General features: G+C 39.6%; 1 non-coding gene across 1 annotated transcript; it reads right to left on the reverse strand.

The window, feature by feature from the left end:
* Positions 1-10,617: 10,617 nt before the first annotated feature.
* On the reverse strand, positions 10,618-10,725 carry LOC112699585 (small nucleolar RNA R71). The gene has a single exon (XR_003152531.1). It is a non-coding gene; the product is annotated as a small nucleolar RNA R71 (small nucleolar RNA).
* Positions 10,726-11,026: the final 301 nt, after the last annotated feature.

Consider the following 11,026-nt stretch of genomic DNA (forward strand, 5'->3'; position numbering starts at 1 on the left):
GATTGGGTGAATATCTCTTGGATTCCTGATACACGATGCATGGTTGATCGCCTGACAACCGAGTGCTCGCCTGACAAACGAGCCAGCCATTCCGTGAGATCAGAGTCTTCGTGGTATAGGCTAGAACTGATGGCGGCATTCAAGAGAATCCGGAAGGTCTAACCTTGTCTGTGGTATTCTGAGTAGGATTCAATGATTGAATGACTGTGACGTGCTTTAAACTCCTGAGGGCGGGGCGTTAGTGACAGACGCAAAAGAATCACTGGATTCTATTCCGGCCTGATCGAGAACCGACAGATGGATAGCCGTGCCGTGACAGGGTGCGTTGAACATTTCCACTGAGAGGATGGGAGGTAGCCACTGACAACGGTGAAACCCTTGCTTAAGCTTGCCATGGAAAGGAGGAAGAAGGATTGGATGAAGACAGTAGGAAAGCAGAGAGACGGAAGGGAAGGCATCTTCATACGCTTATCTGAAATTCCTACCAATGAATTACATAAGTATCTCTATCTTTATCTTTATGTTTTATGCGTTTATCACCATACCCATTTGAGTTTGCCTGACTAAGATTTACAAGGTGACCATAGCTTGCTTTATACCAACAATCTCTGTGGGATCGACCCTTACTCGCGTAAGGTTTATTACTTGGACGACCCAGTACACTTGCTGGTTAGTTGTGCGAAGTTGTGTTTATGCCATGGTATTGAACACCAAGTTTTTGGATTCATTACCGGGGATTAATTGAGTTGTGAAAAGTATTGATCACAATTTCGTGCATCAAGGTGCCATTCCTATACCATTTCCACACCTTGCTAGGAAGCCCATAAAGCAAATGGAACTAGACCCCAAGATGGTAGAGATCTTCAAAAAGGTTGAGGTAACCATTCCACCTTTTGATGCTATCCACCAGGTACTTAAATATGCTAAATTTCTGAAAGATTTATGCATGCATAAAGATAAAATAAATGAATTAGAAACTATTCCTCTAGGTAGTTCTATTTCTGCTTTAATAGATGCCATACCGGAAAAATGTGGGGATCCGGGTCCATGCATGGTTACTTGTGTTATTAATGGTGTACAATTTTTTGACTGCATGTGTGATTTGGGCGCGTGTGTGGGTATTATGCCATTATCTGTATATGATACTCTGAGGCTCCCTCCCTTTAAAAGGTCGGCAGCACGTTTTGTTTTGGCAGATAAGAGCATCATCTCAGTGGCTGGAATTGCTGAGGACGTACTAGTGAGCATTAAGGGGCTAACATTTCCTATTGACTTCTACATTTTGGAGATGCCCCCTAATGAATCAGGAAGACCATCATCCATCCTGCTTGGAAGGCCATTTCTAAAGACTTCAAGGTTCAAATTGGATGCCTTCTTAGGAACTTACTCTTTTGAGATAGATGGCAGAACAGTGAGCTTCAACCTGGATGAAGCTATGAAGCACCTACCGAAAGATCCCTCCATCTTCCAGTGCGACATTATTGATGAGACTATGGTTGAAGTTCACCAAGTAGTGGTAGAAGAGACGCTTATGGAGCAAGAGGCAAGTGTGGGGACACCCACTGAGCTTACTGAAGATACCTTACCACCACAATTGGCTCCAGATGATCAAGAACCTAACCATGAGCAGAAAATGGAGTTGAAGTCCCTTCTACCCCACCTCAAGTATACTTACCTTGAGGATAATCAGAAGCTCCCAGTTATCATTGCAAGGGAACTCACTTCCCTACAAGAAGAGCAACTGCTTAGTGTGCTAAGAAGACACAAGAAGGCCATTGGGTGGAGCTTGGCGGATATAGTAGGCATCAGCCCTCAAGTCTGTGAGCACCGAATATTTTTAGAAGAGGGAACAAGGCCTGTCCGTCAACCTTAAAGGTGGTAACCAGGCTGCTTGAAGCTGACATCATCTATCCAATCTTGGATAGTGAATGGGTCAACCCAGTACAGGTGGTTCCAAAGAAATATGGAGTCACAATAGTAAAGAATGAGCATGGAAAGCTCATTGTAACTACAGTGCAGAATGCCTGGAGGGTATGCATTGATTACAAGCGTCTCAACCAAGCTACCCGCAAGGATCACTACCCCCTACTCTTTATCGATCAGATGCTTGATCGCCTGTTAGGTAAATCACACTACTATTTTCTACATGGTTACACTAGCTATTTTCAGATTCATATAGCTCCTGAAGATCAGGAGAAAACTATATTTACATGTTCCTTTGGAACGTATGCGTATAAGAGGATGCCTTTTGGCTTATGTAATGCATCGGCAATGTTCCAAAGATGCATGATTGGTATTTTCTCAGATCTTCTTGAGAACTGTATGGAGGTTTTTATGGATGACTTTAGTATGTATGGTGATTCTTTTAGCCTTTGCTTGGATAGTTTAGCTAGAGTATTAGACAGATGTGTTAGTTCAAACCTTGTATTGAATTTTGAAAAATGTCATTTTATGGTCCAACAAGGTATTGTTCTAGGACATGTTGTTTCTAACACTGGTATTTCAGTTGATCCAGCAAAGGTAGATGTCATTTTTGGGTTACCTTACCCCTCTTCTGTGAGGGAAGTCCTCTCGTTTCTTGGTCATGCAGGTTTCTACCAGCGCTTTATCAAGGACTTCAGTAAGGTAGCATTGCCCTTATCCCGACTGCTGCAGAAGGATGTTGAGTTCGAGCTGAGTACAGACTGCAAGGAGGCGTTTGATAAGCTAAAGACCGCCTTGAACCAAGCCCATATTGTGAGAGGGCCTGACTGGAGTCAACCCTTTGAGATAATATGTGATGCCTCCAATTATGCAGTAGGAGCGGCGCTGGCTTAGTGCGAAGGTAAGGACCGTTTTATTATTGCCTATGCATCTAAGACTTTAGATGCTGCTCAGTCTAATTACACTACTACTGAAAAAGAGCTTCTGGCTATTGTTTTTGCTCTGGATAAATTTTGAGCCTACTTACTTGGTACTAAGGTGGTAGTGTACTCAGACCATGCAACTCTAAAATATTTATTAGCTAAAAAAGAGTCCAAACCAAGGTTAATACATTGGATATTGTTGCTGCAAGAATTTGATTTATAAATTAAGGATAGAAGTGGTTCCCAGAATTTAGTGGCAGACCACTTGAGTCACCTAGAGCACATTAAGAGTGACGCCACTCCTATCAATGATGCTTTTCCATTTGATAGCTTGCACGCAATATTTGAAGTAGTTTCTTGGTATGCCCCTGTAGCTAATTATCTAGTTAGTCATACATTCCCTCCTAATTTTACTAAGCATCAAAGGGACAAGCTGAAAAGCGAGTCCAAATATTATATATGGGATGACCCATATTTATGGAGGTATGGTGCTAACCAGATAATTAGAAGGTGTGTGCCTCAATCAGAATTCCAGTCAATTTTAGAGGCCTGTCACTCCTCTGAGAGTGGTGGACATTTTGGCCCTCAAAGGACAGCTAAAAAAATTTTAGGCTGTGGATTTTGGTTGCTCACTCTTTTTAAAGATGCTACTGCCTTCTATAAATCTTGTTTTCCATGCCAAAGATTTGGTAATATATCCAAGAGGGATGAGATGCCCTAGCAGCTTATGCTATTATGTGAAATTTTTTATGTTTGGGGCACTAACTTTATAGGTCCGTTCCCGAACTCTTAACGATTTCTTATATATATTGTTAGCTGTAGATTATATTTCTAAATGGGTGGAAGTAATTCCTACCCGTACTGATGATGCTAATGTTGTTGTCTCTTTTGTTAGAAATCATATTATCTATCGCTTTGGATCACCACGAGCAATCGTGAGTGATTAAGGCACCCACTTTTGTAACAGGAGATTAACAGGACTACTTAAGAAACATGGCATTGTCCACAAGGTAGCAATAGCTTACCATCCTCAGTCCAATAGGCAAGCATAGGTGTCTAACAGAGAGATAAAGCATATTTTGGAAAAGATAGTCAAGCCTCATAAGAAGGACTGGAGCACACGGCTTGTTGATGCGCTTTGGGCTTATTGGACGGCATACAAGACACCCTTAGGAATGAGCCCCTTCTGCTTAGTGTACGGAAAGGTTTGTCACCTCCCAGTGGAGGTGGAAAACAAGGCTTTTTGGGCTGTAAGAGAATGCAACATGGGATTTGAGAAGGCTAGCACTGAAAGGAAGCTGCAACTGGCAGAATTGGAGACCCTTCGACTCGAAAGTTGTGCGTGCACGGGGCTGCCTTCGCGCGATTTACACAAACTGAGATCACGCGTTCGCGTCCCAGACGATTTCACGTCACTTGAAGTTCATGCGATCCACGCATACGCGTTGCATGCCCCGCGTGGTTAAACCAGAATGCCGCCAGATTTCACTTATCCCCTCTCTCCCAATCCTAATTTCTTTCTTTCTTTCTTCTTCTTCTTCCTTCTTTCTTCTTCTTTCTTTCTTTCTTCTTCTTCTTCTCCTCCTATTTCTTTCCCACCCACATCCTCCATCACCTCTCTCTTTTCATATTCTTCGCAAGGTTCTTTCTTCCTATCTTCTTTCTCTCTTTCTTACTATTTATCTCTTCTTTTTGCATTCTTTTAATTGGAGTTAGAAATTTAAATGAGTGATTGTTTTCTTCTATATTTTGCTTGTGGACATATTAGGGAGTGATTTGACAAATAATATTAATTTTTGGGTTGAATGCATGTTTGGATTTCATACTTTTCCTAACATATTTTACATACATACCAAGTGTTTGTGAAAAAGCCCTTATGGCATTGTGAATTCTTAATTATTCTATTCCTCTACTCTACTGCCTGTTTTTCATAAAACCCTTGCAATCTTTTTTTGCTTAAATATAATTGTCAATACAAATGTGATTGTTAGTTTGTTACATTTGTTAATCAAATTAAGCTATTAATGCTTGATCTATGCTACTCATGTCTTTACTGGCATGCTAATAAACATCTTGCATCTAATTGTCTTAATTTATCATGCTATATTTCCATTGATGTCCTAATTACATGGATTCACGACCATGTGTTTACGAAATTCTTCTTTACCTTGCCATTGATTATCACTTGTATTTTCCTCCTCCCGGCTCTCGCTATTTGATCTCATGTCCCTTTCTTTTCTCCCTTTTTAGGATGGCCACCAGGAAGGGTAAAGAGAAAGCCTCTAACAAGCCACCGGTGAAGAAAGGAATGAAAAAAGCACCAGCTGCGGAACCATCCTCAACATCAGTCAAACCCTCCACAAAGCGGGTAAAGAGGATCATCAAGGTCGATGAAACCGAGAAAGCCTTTCCAGCAAAGGACACTGCACGGTTTACTAACCACTACTGTGAGCAGATGTTCCCCATCCTGGTTGAGTGAAACTACAGCAATGAGCACCTACTCATCCTCCCTACCTACATTGTTGATCTTGTAGAGCCCCGTATTGAGCGCAGACAATGGAGATTCTTATGGAGGCAGCCACGATAGGTCAACCTCTCATGGGTAGTTAAATTCTACTCCAATTTTCACATGCCAACCCTGCAGTCTGTCTATGTCTGTCAGAAGCAAGTCCCTATATCTGAAGGGGCCTTTTAGTGAGCTTTAGATCTCCCCCTGCTCCAAAAGGATTGGACGCATACCAAGAAGCCTCTGTCAAGCGCCAGACATACCAATTTGACTGGAACGACGTCATCAGTATTATAGCATAGCCTGGCAGCAGTTGGATCTATGGATACCATCGATCCCGACCTAAGGGCATATTGGCTTCAGCACTTACCTTGGAGGCTCGAGTGTGGGCACAAATCATGTCCCACTATGTCTTTTTGAGCACTCACGAGTCCTCCTTCACTACGGACATTGCTGTTCTCATCTAGTGTATCCTTATAGACCAGCCTCTTAACTTACTGAGACACCTCCGGCAAGCCATGGGACACGTACAGATTGCGGGCAACCTACCCTTTCCCGCCTTGGTTTCAGATCTAATCTCAGCAGCCGGAGTCTCCTACAAAACTGGGGACACCAAGGCTATAATTCCGTGGGATGATCAGTATGTCCCCAAAGGAAAGTACATCCGACCCCCAGTAGCCACTACCAGCCGGACAGCAGATCCGGCCGGAGGTATTCCTTCTCCTTCCACATAACAAGCACCCTCAACAAATCAGCTGCTCCTTCAGATACTTCAGAGGTTGGACCGGCTAGACCAGCAGGCAAAGTGAATAGAGGGCCATAACAAGCGCCGATTTACATATCTCAAGGAGCGGATTATTGGCAACTGATGAGCGGATAATTTATACGCTTTTTGACATTAATTTTAGGTAGTTTTTAGTATGTTTTAGTTACTTTTTAGTATATTTTTATTAGTTTTTATGCAAAAATCACATTTATGGTCTTTACTATGAGCTTGTGTGTTTTTCTGTAATTTCAGGTATTTTCTGGCTAAAATTGAGGGATCTGAGCAAAAGTCTGATTTAGAGGCTGAGAAAGGACTCCAAATGCTGTTGGATTCTGACCTCCTTACACTCGAAGTGGATTTTCTAGAGCTAAAAAAACCCAATTGGTGCACTCTTAATTGCGTTGGAAAGTAGACATCTTGGGCTTTTCAGTAATAAATAATAGTCTATACTTTGCTCGAGATTTGATGGCCCAAATGGCGTCCAAACACCCACTAGAGACCCTTTTCTAGCGTAAAACGCCAGAACTGGCACTAAAGCTAGAGTTAAATGCCCAAACTGGCATCCAAGCTGGAGTTTAACTCCAAGGATGGCCTATGCACGTGAAAGCTTCAAAGCTCAGCCCAAGCACACACCAAGTGGGCCCTGGAAGTGGATTTCTGTGCTATCTACACTTAGTTACTTATTTTCTGTAAACCCTAGTAACTAGTTTAGCATAAATAGAACTTTTTCCTATTGTATTCTGACATTATCATCTTATGCCAATTTTCATATTGGGAGGCTGGCCATTCGGCCATGCCTAGACTATTTGTTCTTTTGTATTTTCGACGGTGGAGTTTCTACACCTCAGAGATTAAGGTGAGGAGCTCTGCTGTTCCTCATGAATTAATGCAAGTACTATTGTTTTTCTTTCAATTCATGCCTACTTCTTCTCCAAGATATACTCTCGTACTCAATTCAGTTAAGTCAGAATGAAGGGGGTGACCCGTGACAATCACCCACTATCTTTGTTACTCGCTTAGCCATGATCCGTGTGCTTGACAACCACAAGCAGTCTACGTTATGTTTAACATAGTCATTGGACGACAACCGTAGTATATTCTCTTGGGCCTCTGATCTGTGATTCGCATCATCTCTCCTGACAATAAAGCATTCAAATCTGATATTAGAACCTTCTTGGTATAGGCTAGAAACAATTGGCAGCGTTCCTGAGATCCGGAAAGTCTAAACCTTGTCTGTGGTATTCCGAGTAGGATCTGGGAGGGGATGACTGTGACGAACTTCAAACTCGCGACTGTTGGGCACAGTGACAATACGCAAAAGGATCAATGGATCTTATTCCGACACAAGTGAGAACCGACAGATGATTAGCCATGCGGTAGCTGTGCCTGGTATTTTTCATCCGAGATGAGAAATCCGACAGTTGATTAGTCGTACAGAAATTATAGATGACCATTTTCACTGAGAGGACAGATGGTAGCCATTGACAAGGGTGATCCACCAACTTACAGCGTGCCATGCAAAGGAGAACGCATGATTAGATGAAGACAATAGGAAAGCAGAGGTTCAGAAGCAACAAAGCATCTCCAAACGCTTATCTGAAATTCCCACCAATGAATTACGTAAGTATCTCTATGTTATTTTCCATTTTATTTTTCTTTTAGTTATCAAATCCTCAAAACCATTTGAATTCGCCTGACTGAGATTTACAAGATGACCATAGCTTGCTTCAAGCCGTCAATCTCCGTGGGATCGACCCTTACTCACGTAAGGTATTACTTGGACGACCCAGTGCACTTGCTGGTTAGTTGTGTGGAGTTGTGAAAAGTGTGAATCACAATTTCGTGCACCAAGTTTTTAGCGTCGTTGTCGGGGATTGTTCGAGTTTGAACAACTGACAGTTCATCTTGTTGCTTAGATTGGGTAATTTTATTTTATGTTTAAACTTTTTATTTTTATTTTTGAAAAAAAATATATTTTTTCTTCAGAATTTTTAAGAACGAATCCTAGAGCTTCATGAGATATGTTAAAGCCTGGCTAGCTGTTAAGCCATGTCTAATCTTTTGGAGGTTTCCACGTATCTGTATTTGTTATGCTAAAGCTTGGCTGGCCAATTGGCCATGTCTAATTCTTTTGGACCAAAACTTTAGACTAACATTGCATGAACTCTAGAATTCTTATTAAAAATTTTGAATTTCTTTATTTTCCTTTTCCAAAATAATTTCGAAAAAAATACAAAAAAATTTAATAAAATCATAAAAAAACCAACAAAATTTTGTGTTCCTTGTTTGAGTCTAGTGTCAAACTTTAAGTTTGGTGTCAATTGCATGTTTTATGTTTTCTTAAATTTTCGAAAATTCATGCATTGTGTTCTTCTTTGATCTTCAAGTTGTTCCTGATGATTTTCCCTGTTCGATCTTTAAATTTTCTTACTTTGTGTCTTTTCATGTTTTTCTCGTGCATTTTCAAAGCCATAGTGTCTAAACATTCAAAATTTCTAAGTTTGGTGTCTTGCACGTCTTTCTCTTCTAAAAAATTTTCAAAAATATGTTCTTGATGTTCATCATGATCTTCAAAGTGTTCTTGGTGTTCATCTTGACATTCAAAGTGTTCTTGCATGCATTACTTGTTTTGATCTTAAAAGTTTCATGGTTTGTTTCATTTTGTGTTTTCCTCATCCCTCATTAAAAATTCAAAAGTCAAAATAGAGGAATCACAGAGAAGAAGAGCTCACTGGTGTCAAAACGCTAGTAAGGAGGCATTCTGGGTGTTAAACGCTAGAATGGCTATCATTCTGGGCGTTTAATGCTAGTAAAGGTAGCATTCTAGGCGTTTAACGCCAGAAATGGCAGCGCTCTGGGCATTCAGAAAAATGCCCAGTAAAGAAGGATTCCTGGCGTTTAACATCACCAGGGTATCTGGCTGGGCGTTAAACGCCCAAAATGGCAGACAAGTGGGCGTTAAACGCCAGAAATGATAGCATTCTGGGCGTTTAACGCCAGGATGACAAAAGGGAGGTAAGTTCGTTTCCAATTCAATTTTTTTTGAATTTTCATGTTTTAATTCATAATTTTTTGCATAAAAATGTTCAAAATATGATATTTTCCACATCATGTTTATCTTTTATCAATCATATCTTTCTATTTCATCTTTTTCATTTTTCTTTTTATGAGTTTGAAAACTTTCAAACTAATTTTTCAAAAATCCTTTTCTTAATTTCATTTCACATTTTCAAAAATCCTTGCTAACAATTTATGGTTTGATTTAAAATTTCATGTTTGTTACCTTCTTGTTAAGAAAGGTTCAATATTTGAATTTTAGAATCATATCTTTTAGTTTCTTGTTAGTCAAGTCATTAACTTTAGTTTTAAAAATAAAACCTTTTTAATTTCTCTTTCAACTCTTTTTCAAAATAAATTTCACTCATATCTTTTTAAAATTTCAATTTCAAAATCTTTTCCTAACTTACTATATTTTCAAATTATTTTCAAATATTTTTCAACTAACCACTTGACTTGTTTGTTTTAATTTAAAAAAAAAGTTTACTTTTCTTATCTTTTTTAAAACCACCTAACTACTTTTTCACTTCTAATTTTTGAAAACAACCAACCACTCATTCAAAACTCTTTTTAATTGTTTTAACTTCTAACTTTATTTTAATTCTTTTTCAAGTTTTTGAATTCTAACTTAATTAATTAAATAAAAACAAAAAAAAATTTCTCTTATTTCAAATTAAAATTTGAATACTCTCTCTCTCTCTCTCATCTCCTTCTACTTATTTAATTGCTAAGACTTCTCTTCCACTCATAATTCGAACCTCTCTCTCTTCTCTCTGTTCGAATTTGCTCTTCTCCTTCCTCTTCTCATTCTTTTTTTCTTCTATTCTTATACTCACATAAAGGAATCTCTATACTATGACATAGAGGATTTCACTACTCCATTTGTTCTCTTCTTTTTTATATGAGTAGGAACAAGGATAAAAATATTCTTGTTGAAGCTGATCCTAAACCTGAAAGGGCTCTGACGAGGAAGCTAAGAGAAGCTAAAGCACAACACTCTGGAGAGGACCTTACAAAAAGTTTCAAAAAAGAAGCAGACATGGCAGCCAAACTCAACAACAATACTAGAGATGCAAGGAAGATGCTTGGTGACTACACTGCACCAACTTCCAACTTCAATGGAAGAAGCATCTCAATTCCTACTATTGGAGCAAACAACTTTGAGCTTAAGCCTCATTAGTTTCTCTAATGCACCAGAATTGCAAGTTTCATGGACTTTCAGCAGAAGATCCTCATTAGTTCTTAGCTGAATTCTTGGAGATCTTGATACTGTTAAGACCAATGGGGTTGATCTCGAGGTCTACAAACTTCTGCTTTTCCCCTTTGCTGTAAGAGACAGAGCTAGGATATGGTTGGACTCACAACCTAGAGAAAGCCTGAACTCTTGGGACAAGTTGGTCAATGCTTTCTTGACCAAATTCTTTCCACCTCAAAAGATGAGCAAGCTTAGAGTGGAAGTCCAAACCTTCAAACAGAAGGAAGGTGAATCCCTCTATGAAGCTTGGGAAAGATACAAGCAATTAACCAAAAGGTGCCCTTCTCACATGCTTCCAGAATAGAGCCTCATTTGTATGTTCTATGATGGTCTGTTTGAATTATCCAAGATGTCATTGGACCATTCTGCTGATGGATCTCTTCATCTAAAAATGCCTGCAGAAGCCCAGGAACTCATTGAGAAGGTTGCAAATAACTAGTTCATGTACACTTCTGAAAGGAATCCCGTGAATAATGGGATGACTCAGAAGAAAGGAGTTCTTGAGATTGATACTCTGAATGACATATTGGCTCAGAACAAAATATTGACTCAGTAAGTCAATATGATTTCTCAGAATCTGACTAGATTGCAAGCTG

The sequence above is a fragment of the Arachis hypogaea genome, chromosome 6 (genome assembly GCF_003086295.3).
Source record: "Arachis hypogaea cultivar Tifrunner chromosome 6, arahy.Tifrunner.gnm2.J5K5, whole genome shotgun sequence".
In the NCBI taxonomy this organism is placed as follows: domain Eukaryota; kingdom Viridiplantae; phylum Streptophyta; class Magnoliopsida; order Fabales; family Fabaceae; genus Arachis; species Arachis hypogaea.